This window comes from Macaca mulatta, chromosome 16 (genome assembly GCF_049350105.2).
Source record: "Macaca mulatta isolate MMU2019108-1 chromosome 16, T2T-MMU8v2.0, whole genome shotgun sequence".
Lineage (NCBI taxonomy): Eukaryota > Metazoa > Chordata > Mammalia > Primates > Cercopithecidae > Macaca > Macaca mulatta.
Window position 1 is genome coordinate 35,626,899 of NC_133421.1, and position 13,282 is coordinate 35,640,180.

Consider the following 13,282-nt stretch of genomic DNA (forward strand, 5'->3'; position numbering starts at 1 on the left):
CAGTGGTTTCTCAGATAGCTCCCTTCTTGTTTTTATCTTTGGGTATTCTTTTTTTTTTTTTTTCTTTTTGGTCATTGGCCTCAATGAGCTCCCAAATGTCCACTTGCAGAATATACAAAAACAGTGTTTCCAAACTGCTGAATCCAAAGGAATGTTTAACTTTGTGGGATGAAGGCACACATCACAAAGCAGTTTCCCAGAAAGATTATTTCTTGTCTTTATCTGAAGATATTTCCTTTTTCACCAAAGACCTCAATGCGTTCCCAAATATCATTTGCAAATTCTAGAAAAACAGTTTTTCCAAATTGCTGAATGAAAAGAAAGGTTTAACACTGTGAGATGAATGCACACATTGCAAACCGCTTTCTTCAGTGGCTTCATTCTAGTGTTTATCCTGGAATATTAGGTTTTTCAACTTTTGCCTCAATGAGCTCCCCAATGACTAGTCGCTGAATGGGCAAAAACTGTTTCTAAACTGCTGAAGCCAAAAAAATGTTTAACACGATGAGATGAATGCACACATCTCAAAGCAGTTTCTCAGAAAGCTTCTTACTACTTTTTATCTGAAGATGATTCCTTTTTCACTGTAGGCCTCAATGCACTCCCAAATGTCCCTTCACACAAAGGACAAAAACTTTGTTTCCAAACAGCTGAATCCAAAGATATGTTTAACTCTGAGATGAATGCATGTATGAAAAAGCAGTTTATCAATAAGCTTCTTACTAGTTTTTATGTGAAGATGTTTCCTTTTTCACCATAGGTCTCAATGCGCTCCCAAATGTCCCTTCGCAGATTCTACAAAAACAGTGTTTCCAAATTTCTGAATGAAAAAAAAAGTTTAACTCCACGAGATGAATGCACACATCACAAATCGGTTTCTCAGATAGCTTTCTTCATGTTTTTATCATGGGATATTCACATTTTCCCCAATTATACACAATGACCTCCCAAATGTCCAGTCACACAATGGACAAAAACAGTGCTTCCAAACTGCAGAATCCAAAGAAAGTTTTAACTCTGTGAGATGAATGCACATATCACAAAGCAGTTTCTCAGAAAACTTCTTAAAGGTTTTTATCTGAAGATATTTCCTTTTTCACCGTGTGCCTCTACGCACTCCCAAATATCCCTTCGCATATTCTACAAAAACAGTACTTCCAAACTACTGAATCCAAAGAAAGGTTTAACTCTATGAGATGAATGCACACATAACAAACCAGTTTCTCTGATAGCTTCTTTCTGTTTTTTATCCTGGGATATTCGCTTTTTTGCCTTTGGCCTCAAGGAGCTCCATTTGCTCCATTTGCTGAATGGACAAGAACAGTGTTTCCAAATTGCTGAATCCAAAGAAATGTTTAACACTGTGAGATGAATGCACACATCACAAAGTCATTTCTCAGAAAACTTCCTTCTAGTTTTTATCTGAAGAAGTTTCCTTTTTCCACATAAGACTCGATGCACTCCCAAACATCCCTTTGCAGATTCTAGAAAAACAGTGTTTCTAAACTGCTGCATGAAAAGAAACATTTAACTCTGCAGGATGAAAGCTCACATAACAAAGCAGTTTCTCAGATATATTCCTTCCTGTTTTTATCTTGGGATATTCAGTTTTTCACTATTGGCCTCAATGAATTCCCAAATGTTCACTCTCACAATGGACAAAAACGGTGTTTCCAAACTGCTGAATCCAAAGAAAGTTTTAACTCTGTGAGATGAATGCACACATCCCAAAGCAGTTTCTCAGAAAGCTTCTTTCTTGTTTTCATCTCTTCAGATGAAACATCTTCATGTTTCCTTTTTTACCATAGGCCTGAGTGTGCTCCCAAATACCCTTTCACACTTCCTAAAAAAACAGTTTATCCAAACTACTGAATGAAAAGAAAGGTTTAACTCCGTGAGATGAATGCACACATCACAAAGCAGCTTCTCAGAAAGCTTCTTTCTTGTTTTTATGTTAACATGCTTCCTTTTTCAAGATGGGCCTCAATGTGCTCCCAAATATACGTTCACAGATTCTGCAAAAAGAGTGTTTCCTAACTGCTGAAAAAAAATAAAGGAATAATTCCATAAGATGAATGCTTACATCACAGAGCAGTTTCTCAGGTAGGTTTCTTCTTGTTTTTATCATGGGATATTCACTTTTTCGCCTTTGGCCTCAATGCGCTCCCAAATGTCCATTTGCACAAGGGACAAAAACAATTTATCCAAACTGCTGAATGAAAAGAAAGTTTTAACTCTGTGAGATGAATGCACACATCACAAAGCAGTTTCTCAGATAGCTTCCTTATAGTTTTTGTCTAGGAATATTCGCTTTTTCACCATTGACTTAAAGGAACTCCAAAACGTCCATTCATAGAATGCAAAAAATAGTATTTCCAAAGTGCTCAATCCATAGAAAGGTTTAACTCTGTGAAATGAATGCACACATTACAAAGTAGTTCCTTAAACAGTTTCCTTCTAGTACTTATCTAATGTTTCCATTTTCAGCATAGGCCTCAATGTGCTCCCAAATATCCATTCACAAATTATACAAAACAGTGCTGCCAAATTGCTGAATAAAAAAAGTTTAACAACACAAAATGAATGCACACATCACAAAGGAGTTTCTCAGGTAGCTCCTTTCTAGTTTGTATACTGGGATATTTGCTTTTCTGCCTTTGGCCTTAATTAGCTCCTAAATGTCCACCTTGCAGAATGGACAAAAACAGTATTCCCAAACTGCTGAATCCAAAGAACTGTTTAACTCTGTGAGATGAGGACATACATCACAAAGCAGTTTCTCAGAAAGCTACTTTCTAGTTTTCATCTAAAGATGCTTCCTTTTCACCATAGGCCTCAATGTACTCCCAAATATCCCTTTGCAAATACTACAAAAAGAGTGTTTCCAAATTGTTGAAAGAAAAGAATGGTTTACTTCCATGAGATGAATGCTCACATCACAAAGCCATTTCTCAGATAGCTTCCTTCTTGTTTTTATCATGGGATATTTGATTTTTCACAAAAGACCTCAATAAGCTCCCAAATATCCATTTGTACATTCTACAAAATCCGTGTTTCCAAACTGCTCAGTGAAAAGAAAGTTGAAAGTATGTGAAAAGAATGCACACATCATGAAGTGGTTTATCTGATGGTTTCCTTCTATTATTTATCTTTGGGTATTCTCTTTACTGCAATTGGCCTCAAGGAGCCCCCAAATGTATACTCGCAGAATGGACAAAAACAGTGTTTACAAGCTGTTGAATCCAAAGAAATGTTTAACATTGGGAGATGAATGCAAACATCACAAAGCAGTTTCTCAGAAAGCTTCTTTCTTGTTTTATGTTAAAATGCATCCTTTTTCACAATAAGCCTCAATGTGCTCCCAAATATCCCTTCACAGATTCTGTAAAAAGAGTTTCCAAACTGCTGAAAGTAAATATTCGTGAGATACATGCTCACATCACAGAGTAGTTTCTCAGGTAACTTCTTTCTTGTTATTTTCTGTTGGATATTTGCTTTTTCGGCATTGGCCTCAATGAGCTCCCAAATGTCCATTTGCACAAAGGACAAAAACAGTGTTTCCAAACTGCTGAATCCAAAGAGAGGTTTAGGAGCAAGATGGCCGAATAGGAACAGCTCCAGTCTCCAACTCCCAGCACGAGCGACACAGAAGACCGGTGATTTCTGCATTTTCAACTGAGGTACTGGGTTCATCTCACTGGGGAGTGCCGGACGATCGGTGCTGGTCAGCTTCTGCAGCCCGACCAGCGAGAGCTGAAGCAGGGCGAGGCATTGCCCCACCTGGGAAGTGCAAGGGGGAAGGGAATCCCTTTTCCTAGCCAGGGGAACTGAGACACACAACACCTGGAAAATCGGGTAACTCCCACCCCAATACTGCGCTTTAAGCAAACAGGCACACCAGGAGATCATATCCCACACCTGGCCGGGAGGGTCCCACACCCACGGAGCCTCCCTCATTGCTAGCACAGCAGTCTGTGATCTACCGGCAAAGCAGCAGCAAGGCTGGGGGAGGGGCGCCCGCCATTGCTGAGGCTTAAGTAGGTAAACAAAGCTGCTGGGAAGCTCGAACTGGGTGGAGCTCACAGCAGCTCAAGGAAACCTGCCTGTCTCTGTAGACTCCACCTCTGGGGACAGGGCACAGTAAACAATAACAAACTCAGCCGAAACCTCTGCAGACGCAAACGACTCTGTCTGACAGCTTTGAAGACAGCAGTGGATCTCCCAACACGGAGGTTGAGATCTGAGAAGGGACAGACTCCCTGCTCAAGTGGGTCCCTGACCCGTGAGTAGCCTAACTGGGAGACATCCCCCACTAGGGGCAGTCTGACACCCCACACCTCACAGGGTGGAGTACACCCCTGAGAGGAAGCTTCCAAAGCAAGAATCAGACAGGTACACTCGCTGTTCAGCAATATTCTATCTTCTGCAGCCTCTGCTGCTGATACCCAGGCAAACAGGGTCTGGAGTGAACCTCAAGCAATCTCCAACAGACCTACAGCTGAGGGTCCTGACTGTTCGAAGGAAAACTATCAAACAGGAAGGACACCTACACCAAAATCCCATCAGTACATCACCATCATCAAAGACCAGAGGCAGATAAAACCACAAAGATGGGGAAAAAGCAGGGCAGAAAAGCTGGAAATTCAAAAAATAAGAGTGCATCTCCCCTGGCAAAGGAGCACAGCTCATTGCCAGCAACGGATCAAAGCTGGACGGAGAATGACTTTGACGAGATGAGAGAAGAAGGCTTCAGTCCATCAAATTTCTCAGAGCTGACGGAGGAATTACGTACCCAGCGCAAAGAAACTAAAAATCTTGAAAAAAAAAGTGGAAGAATTGATGGCTAGAGTAATTAATGCAGAGAAGGTCATAAACGAAATGAAAGAGATGAAAACCATGACACGAGAAATACGTGACAAATGCACAAGCTTCAGTAACCGACTCGATCAACTGGAAGAAAGAGTATCAGCGATTGAGGATCAAATGAATGAAATGAAGCGAGAAGAGAAACCAAAAGAAAAAAGAAGAAATAGAAATGAACAAAGCCTGCAAGAAGTATGGGATTATGTAAAAAGACCAAATCTACGTCTGATTGGGGTGCCTGAAAGTCACAGGGAAAATGGAACCAAGTTGGAAAACACTCTTCAGGATATCATCCAGGAGAACTTCCCCAACCTAGTAGGGCAGGCCAACATTCAAATCCAGGAAATACAGAGAATGCCACAAAGATACTCCTCGAGAAGAGCAACTCCAAGACACATAATTGCCAGATTCACCAAAGTTGAAATGAAGGAAAAAATCTTAAGGGCAGCCAGAGAGAAAGGTCGGGTTACCCACAAAGGGAAGCCCATCAGACTAACAGCAGATCTCTCAGCAGAAACTCTACAAGCCAGAAGAGAGTGGGGGCCAATATTCAACATTCTTCAAGAAAACAATTTTAAACCCAGAATTTCATATACAGCCAAAGTAAGTTTCATAAGTGAAGGAGAAATAAAATCCTTTACAGAAAAGCAAATGCTTAGAGATTTTGTCACCACTAGGCCTGCCTTAAAACAGACCCTGAAGGAAGCACTAAACATGGAAAGGAATAACCGGTACCAGCCACTGCAAAAAAATGCCAAAATGTAAAGACCATTGACGCTAGGAAGAAACTGCATCAACTAACGAGCAAAATAACCAGTTAATATCATAATGGCAGGATCAAGTTCACGCATAACAATCTTAACCTTAAATGTAAATGGACTAAATGCTCCAGTTAAAAGACACAGACTGGCAAACTGGATAAAGAGTCAAGACCCATCAGTCTGCTGTATTCAGGAGACCCATCTCACACGCAGAGACATACATAGGCTCAAAATAAAGGGATGGAGGAAGATTTACCAAGCAAATGGAGAACAAAAAAAAGCGGGGGTTGCAATACTAGTCTCTGATAAAACAGACTTTAAACCATCAAAGATCAAAAGAGACAAAGAAGGCCATTACATAATGGTAAAGGGATCAATTCAACAGGAAGAGCTAACTATCCTAAATATATATGCACCCAATACAGGAGCACCTAGATTCATAAAGCAAGTCTTTAGAGACTTACAAAGAGACTGAGACTCCCATACAATAATAATGGGAGACTTCAACACTCCACTGTCAACATTAGACAGATCAACGAGACAGAAAGTTAACAAGGATATCCAGGAATTGAACTCATCTCTGCAGCAAGCAGACCTAATAGACACCTATAGAACTCTCCACCCCAAATCAACACAATATACATTCTTCTCAGCACCACATCGTACTTACTCCAAAATTGACCACGTAATTGGAAGTAAAGCACTCCTCAGCAAATGTACAAGAACAGAAATTATAACAAACTGTCTCTCAGACCACAGTACAATCAAACTAGAACTCAGGACTAAGAAACTCAATCAAAACCGCTCAACTACATGGAAACTGAACAACCTGCTCCTGAATGACTACTGGGTACATCACGAAATGAAGGCAGAAATAAAGATGTTCTTTGAAACCAATGAGAACAAAGATACAACATACCAGAATCTCTGGGACACATTTAAAGCAGTGTGTAGAGGGAAATTTATAGCACTAAATGCCCACAAGAGAAAGCAGTAAAGATCTAAAATTGACACCCTAACATCGCAATTAAAAGAAGTAGAGAAGCAAGAGCAAACACATTCGAAAGCTAGCAGAAGGCAAGAAATAACTAAGATCAGAGCAGAACTGAAGGAGATAGAGACACAAAAAACCCTCCAAAAAATCAATGAATCCAGGAGGTGGTTTTTCGAAAAGATCAACAAAATTGACAGACCACTAGCAAGACTAATAAAGAAGAAAAGAGAGAAAAATCAAATCGACGCAATTAAAAATGATAAAGGGGATATCACCACCGACCCCACAGAAATACAAATTACCATCAGAGAATACTATAAACACCTCTATGCAAATAAACTGGAAAATCTAGAAGAAATGGATAATTTCCTGGACACTTACACTCTTCCAAGACTAAACCAGGAAGAAGTTGAATCCCTGAATAGACCAATAGCAGGCTCTGAAATTGAGGCAATAATTAATAGCGTACCAACCAAAAAAAGTTCAGGACCAGATGGATTCACAGCTGAATTCTACCAGAGGTACAAGGAGGAGTTGGTCCCATTCCTTCTGAAACTATTCCAATCAATGGAAAAAGAGGGAATCCTCCATAACTCATTTTCTGAGGCCAACATCATCCTGATCCCAAAGCCTGGCAGAGACACAACAAAAAAAGAGAATTTTAGACCAATATCCCTGATGAACATCGATGCAAAAATCCTCAATAAAATACTGGCAAACCAGATTCAGCAACACATCAAAAAGCTTATCCACCATGATCAAGTGGGCTTCATCCCTGGGATGCAAGGCTGGTTCAACATTCGCAAATCAATAAACATAATCCAGCATGTAAACAGAACCAAAGACAAGAACCACATGATTATCTCAATAGATGCAGAAAAGGCTTTTGACAAAATTCAACAGCCCTTCATGCTAAAAACGCTCAATAAATTCGGTATTGATGGAACGTACCTCAAAATAATAAGAGCTATTTATGACTAAGCCACAGCCAATATCATACTGAATGGGCAAAAACTGGAAAAATTCCCTTTGAAAACTGGCACAAGACAGGGATGCCCTCTCTCACCACTCCTATTCAACATAGTGTTGGAAGTTCTGGCTAGGGCAATTAGGCAAGAGAAAGAAATCAAGGGTATTCAGTTAGGAAAAGAAGAAGTCAAATTGTCCCTGTTTGCAGATGACATGATTGTATATTTAGAAAACCCTATTGTCTCAGCCCATAATCTCCTTAAGCTGATAAGCAACTTCAGCAAAGTCTCAGGATACAAAATTAATGTGCAAAAATCACAAGCATTCTTATACACCAGTAACAGACAAACAGAGAGCCAAATCATGAATGAACTTCCATTCACAATTGCTTCAAAGAGAATAAAATACCTAGGAATCCAACTTACAAGGGATGTTAAGGACCTCTTCAAGGAGAACTACAAACCACTGCTCAGTGAAATCAAAGAGGACACAAACAAATGGAAGAACATACCATGCTCATGGATAGGAAGAATCAATATCGTGAAAATGGCCATACTGCCCAAGGTAATTTATAGATTCAATGCCATCCCCATCAAGCTACCAATGAGTTTCTTCACAGAATTGGAAAAAACTGCTTTAAAGTTCATATGGAACCAAAAAAGAGCCCACATCTCCAAGACAATCCTAAGTCAAAAGAACAAAGCTGGAGGCATCACACTACCTGACTTTAAACTATACTACAAGGCTACAGTAACCAAAACAGCATGGTACTGGTACCAAAACAGAGATATGGACCAATGGAACAGAACAGAGTCCTCAGAAATAATACCACACATCTACAGCCATCTGATCTTTGGCAAACCTGAGAGAAACAAGAAATGGGGAAAGGATTCCCTATTTAATAAATGGTGCTGGGAAAATTGGCTAGCCATAAGTAGAAAGCTGAAACTGGATCCTTTCCTTACTCCTTATACAAAAATTAATTCAAGATGGATTAGAGACTTAAATGTTAGACCTAATACCATAAAAATCCTAGAGGAAAACCTAGGTAGTACCATTCAGGACATAGGCATGGGCAAAGACTTCATGTCTAAAACACCAAAAGCAACGGCAGCAAAAGCCAAAATTGACAAATGGGATCTCATTAAACTAAATAGCTTCTGCACAGCCAAAGAAACTACCATCAGAGTGAACAGGCAACCTACAGAATGGGAGAAAATTTTTGCAATCTACTCATCTGACAAAGGGCTAATATCCAGAGCCTACAAAGAACTCAAACAAATTTACAAGAAAAAACCAACAACCCCATCAAAAAGTGGGCAAAGGATATGAACAGACATTTCTCAAAAGAAGACATTCATACAGCCAACAGACACATGAAAAAATGCTCATCATCACTGGCCATCAGAGAAATGCAAATCAAAACCACAATGAGATACCATCTCACACCAGTTAGAATGCCAATCATTAAAAAGTCAGGAAACAACAGGTGCTGGAGAGGATGTGGAGAAATAGGAACACTTTTACACTGCTGGTGGGATTGTACACTAGTTCAACCATTATGGAAAACAGTATGGCGATTCCTCAAGGATCTAGAACTAGATGTACCATATGACCCAGCCATCCCATTACTGGGTATATACCCAAAGGATTATAAATTATGCTGCTATAAAGACACATGCACACGTATGTTTATTGCAGCACTATTCACAATAGCAAAGACTTGGAATCAACCCAAATGTCCATCAGTGACAGATTGGATTAAGAAAATGTGGCACATATACACCATGGAATACTATGCAGCCATCAAAAAGGATGAGTTTGTGTCCTTTGTAGGGACATGGATGCAGCTGGAAACCATCATTCTGAGCAAACTATCACAAGAACAGAAAACCAAACACCGCATGTTCTCACTCATAGGTGGGAACTGAACAATGAGATCACTTGGACTCAGGAAGGGGAACATCACACACCGGGGCCTATCATGGGGAGGGGGGAGGGATTGCATTGGGAGTTATACCTGATGTAAATGACGAGTTGATGGGTGCAGCACACCAACATGGCACAAGTATACATATGTAACAAACCTGCACGTTATGCACATGTACCCTACCACTTAAAGTATAATAATAATAAATAAATTTAAAAAAACAAACAAACAAAGAGAGGTTTAACTCTGTGAGATGAATGCACACATCACAAAGCAGTTTCTCAGAAAGGTTCTTACTTGTTTTTATCTGAAGATATTTCCTTTTTCACCTTAGGCCTCAGTGCACTCCCAAATATCCTTTCACCTAATCTACAACAACAGTTTTTCCAAACTGCGGCATGAAAAGAAAGTTTATCTCTGCTAGATGAATGCACACATGAGAAAGTCATTTCTCGGTTAGCTTCCTTCTTGTTTTTATCCTGGGATATTCACATTTGCATCTTTGGCCTCAGTGAGCTCCCAAATGTCCAGTTGCAGAATGGACAAAAACCGTGTTTCCAAACTGCTGAATTCAAAGTACAGTTTAATCCTGTGAGATAATTTCACACATTACAAAGCAGTTTCTCAGAAAGCTTCTTTCTAGCGTTCAACTGAAGATGTTTCCTTTTTCACCATAGGACCCAATGTGCTCCAAAGTACCCTTCGCAGTTTCCACAAAAACAGTGTTTCCAAACTGCTGAATGAAAAGAAAGGTTTAACTCCATGACACGAATGCTCATTTCACAAATCAGTTTCTCAGATAGTTTCCTTCTTGTTTTTAACGTGAGATAAGCACTTTTTCACCATTGACCTCAATGAGCTCCCTAATTTCCGTTCACACAATGAACAAACATAGTGTTTCCAAACAGCTGAATCCAAAGAAAGGCTTAACTTTGTAAGATGAAAGAACACAATACAAAACAGTTTCTCAGAAAGCTTCTTTTGTGTTTTTATCAGAAGACATTCCATTTTTCACCTTAGGCCTCAATGCGCTCTCAAATATCCCTTTGCACATTCTACAAAAACAGTGTTTCCAAACTACCAAATGAAAAGAAAGGTTTAACTCCACAGGATGAATGCTCACATCACAAAGCAGTTTTTCAGATAGGTTCCTTCCTCTTTTTATGGTGGGACATTTACTTTTTCTAATTTGGCCTCAATAAACTCCAAAAAGTCCATTGGCAGAAAGGACAAAAACAGTTTTCCAACTTGCTGAATCCAAAGAAATATTTAGCTTTCTGTGATGAATGCACACATCACAAAGCAGTTTCTCAGAAAACTTCTTTCTAGGTTTTAATTGAAGAGATTTCCTTTTTCAACATAGACCTCAATGGACTCCCAGATATCCCTTTGCAGATTCTAAAAAAAACAGTTTTTCCAAACTGTTGAATGACAAGAAAGGTTTCACTCTGTGAGATGAATGCACCCATCACAAAGTGGTTTCTCAAATATTTTCCTTCTAGTTTTTAATCCTTGGATATTCACTTTTTTCCTCTGGCATCAATGTGCTCCCAAATGTCTACTTGCAGAATGGACAAAAGCAGTGTTTCCAAACTGCTGAATCCAAAGAATGTTTTAACTCTGTCATATGAATGCACATATCAGAAAGGAGTTTCTCCAAAAACATATTTCTAGTGTTTATCTGAAGATGTCTCCTTTTTCACCATAGGCCTCAATGTGCTCCAAAATATCCTTTCACAGATTCTACAAAAACAGTGTTTCCAAACTGCTGAATGAAAAGAAAGGTTTGACTCCATGAGATGAATGCTCGCATCACAAAGCAGTTTCTTAGATAGCTTCCTTCTTGTTTTTATTGTGGGATATTCACTTTTTTGCCATTGGCCTCAATGAGCTCCCAAACATCCACTCACAGAATGGACAAAAAACACTGTTTTCAAACTGCTAAATCCAAAGAAAGCTTTAACTATGTGAGATGAATGCACATATCACAAGCAGTTTCTCAGAAATTTTCTACCTTGTTTTTATCTGAAAATGTTTCCTTTTTCACTGTAGGTCTCAATGCGCTCCGAAATATCCTTTTGCACGTTCTACAAAAAGTTTTTCCAAGCTGCTGAGTGAAAAGAAAGGTTTCACTCTGTGAGATGAATGCACACATCACAAAGCGGTTTCTCAGAGAGCTTCTTTCTAGTTTTTATCCTGGGATATTCACTTTTTCACTTTGGCCTCAATGAGCTCCCAAATGTCCACTTGCTGAATGGACATAAATGGTGTTTCTAAACTGCTGAATCCAAAGAAATGTTTAACGCTGTGAGATGAATGCACACATTTCAAAGCAGTTTCTCAGAAAGCTTCTTCCTTGTTTTTATCTGAACGTACTTCCTTTTTCACAATAGACCTCAATGTACTTCAAGATATCCCTTTGCATATTCTACAAAAACAGTGTTTCCAAACTGCTGAATGAAAAGAAAGTTTTAATTCTGTGAGATGAATGCACACATCACAAAACGGTTTCTCAGACAGCTTCCTTTTAGCTTTTATCCTGGAATATTCACTTTTTTACCATTGGCCTCAATGAGCTCCAAAATATCCATTCACATAATGGAGTAAAATGGTGTTTCCAAACTGCTGAATACAAAGAAACATTTAGCTCTGTGAGATGAATGCACACATCACAAAGCAGTTTCTCAGAAAGCTTATTTCTTGTTTTTACCTGAAAGTGTTTTGTTTTCACCATAGGCTTCAATGTGCTCCCAAATATCCCTTTGAACATTCTACAAAAACAGTGTGTCCAAATTGATGAATGAAAAGAAAGGTTTGCCTCTGAGAGATGAACGCACACATTGCAAGCCTGTTTCTCCAATAGCTTCCTTCTATTGTTTATCCTGTGCTACTCACTTTTTCACTTTGGCCTCAATGAGCCATTTTCTGAATGGAAAAACCAGTGTTTCTAAACTGCTGAATCCAAAGAAATGTTTAACACTGTGAAATGAATGAACACATCTCAAAGCAGTTTTTCAGAAAACTTCTTACTAGTTTCTATCTGAACATGTTTCCTTTTTCACCATAGGCCTCAATGTGCTTCCAAATATCCCTTTGCAGATTCTGCAAAAACAGTTTCCAAACTACTGTGTGAAAATAAGGGAATAACTCCGTGAGATGAATGCTCACATCACAATGCAGTTTCTTAGATTGTTTCCTTCTTCTTCTTTTTTTTAATCATGGGATATTCACTTTTTTGCCAATGACCTGAATGAATTCCCAAATATCCATTCACACAATGCACAAAAACAATGTTTCCAAACTGCTGAATCCAAATAAAGGTTTAACACTGTCAGATGAATGCACACCTGACAAAGCAGTTTTCCAGAAAGCTTCTTTCTTGTTTTTGTCTGAAGTGATTCCACTTTCACCATAAGCCTCAATGTGCTCCTAAATATCCCTTTGCACATGCTGCAAAAACAGTGTTTCCAAACTGCTGAATGAAATGAAAGATTTAAGTCTGTGAGATGAATGCACACGTCACCAAGCAGTTACTCATATGGCTTCCTTCTAGTTTTTATCCTTGGGTATTCTCTTTTTCACAATTGGCCTCAATGAGCTCCCAAATGTCTTCTCGTAGAACAGACAAAAACATTGTTTACACACTGCTGAATCCAAATAAATATCTAACTCTGTGGGATGAATGCACACACCACAAAGTAGTTTCTCAGAAAGCTTCTTTCTTGTTTTTATCTGAACATACTTTCTTTTTCACGATAAGCCTCA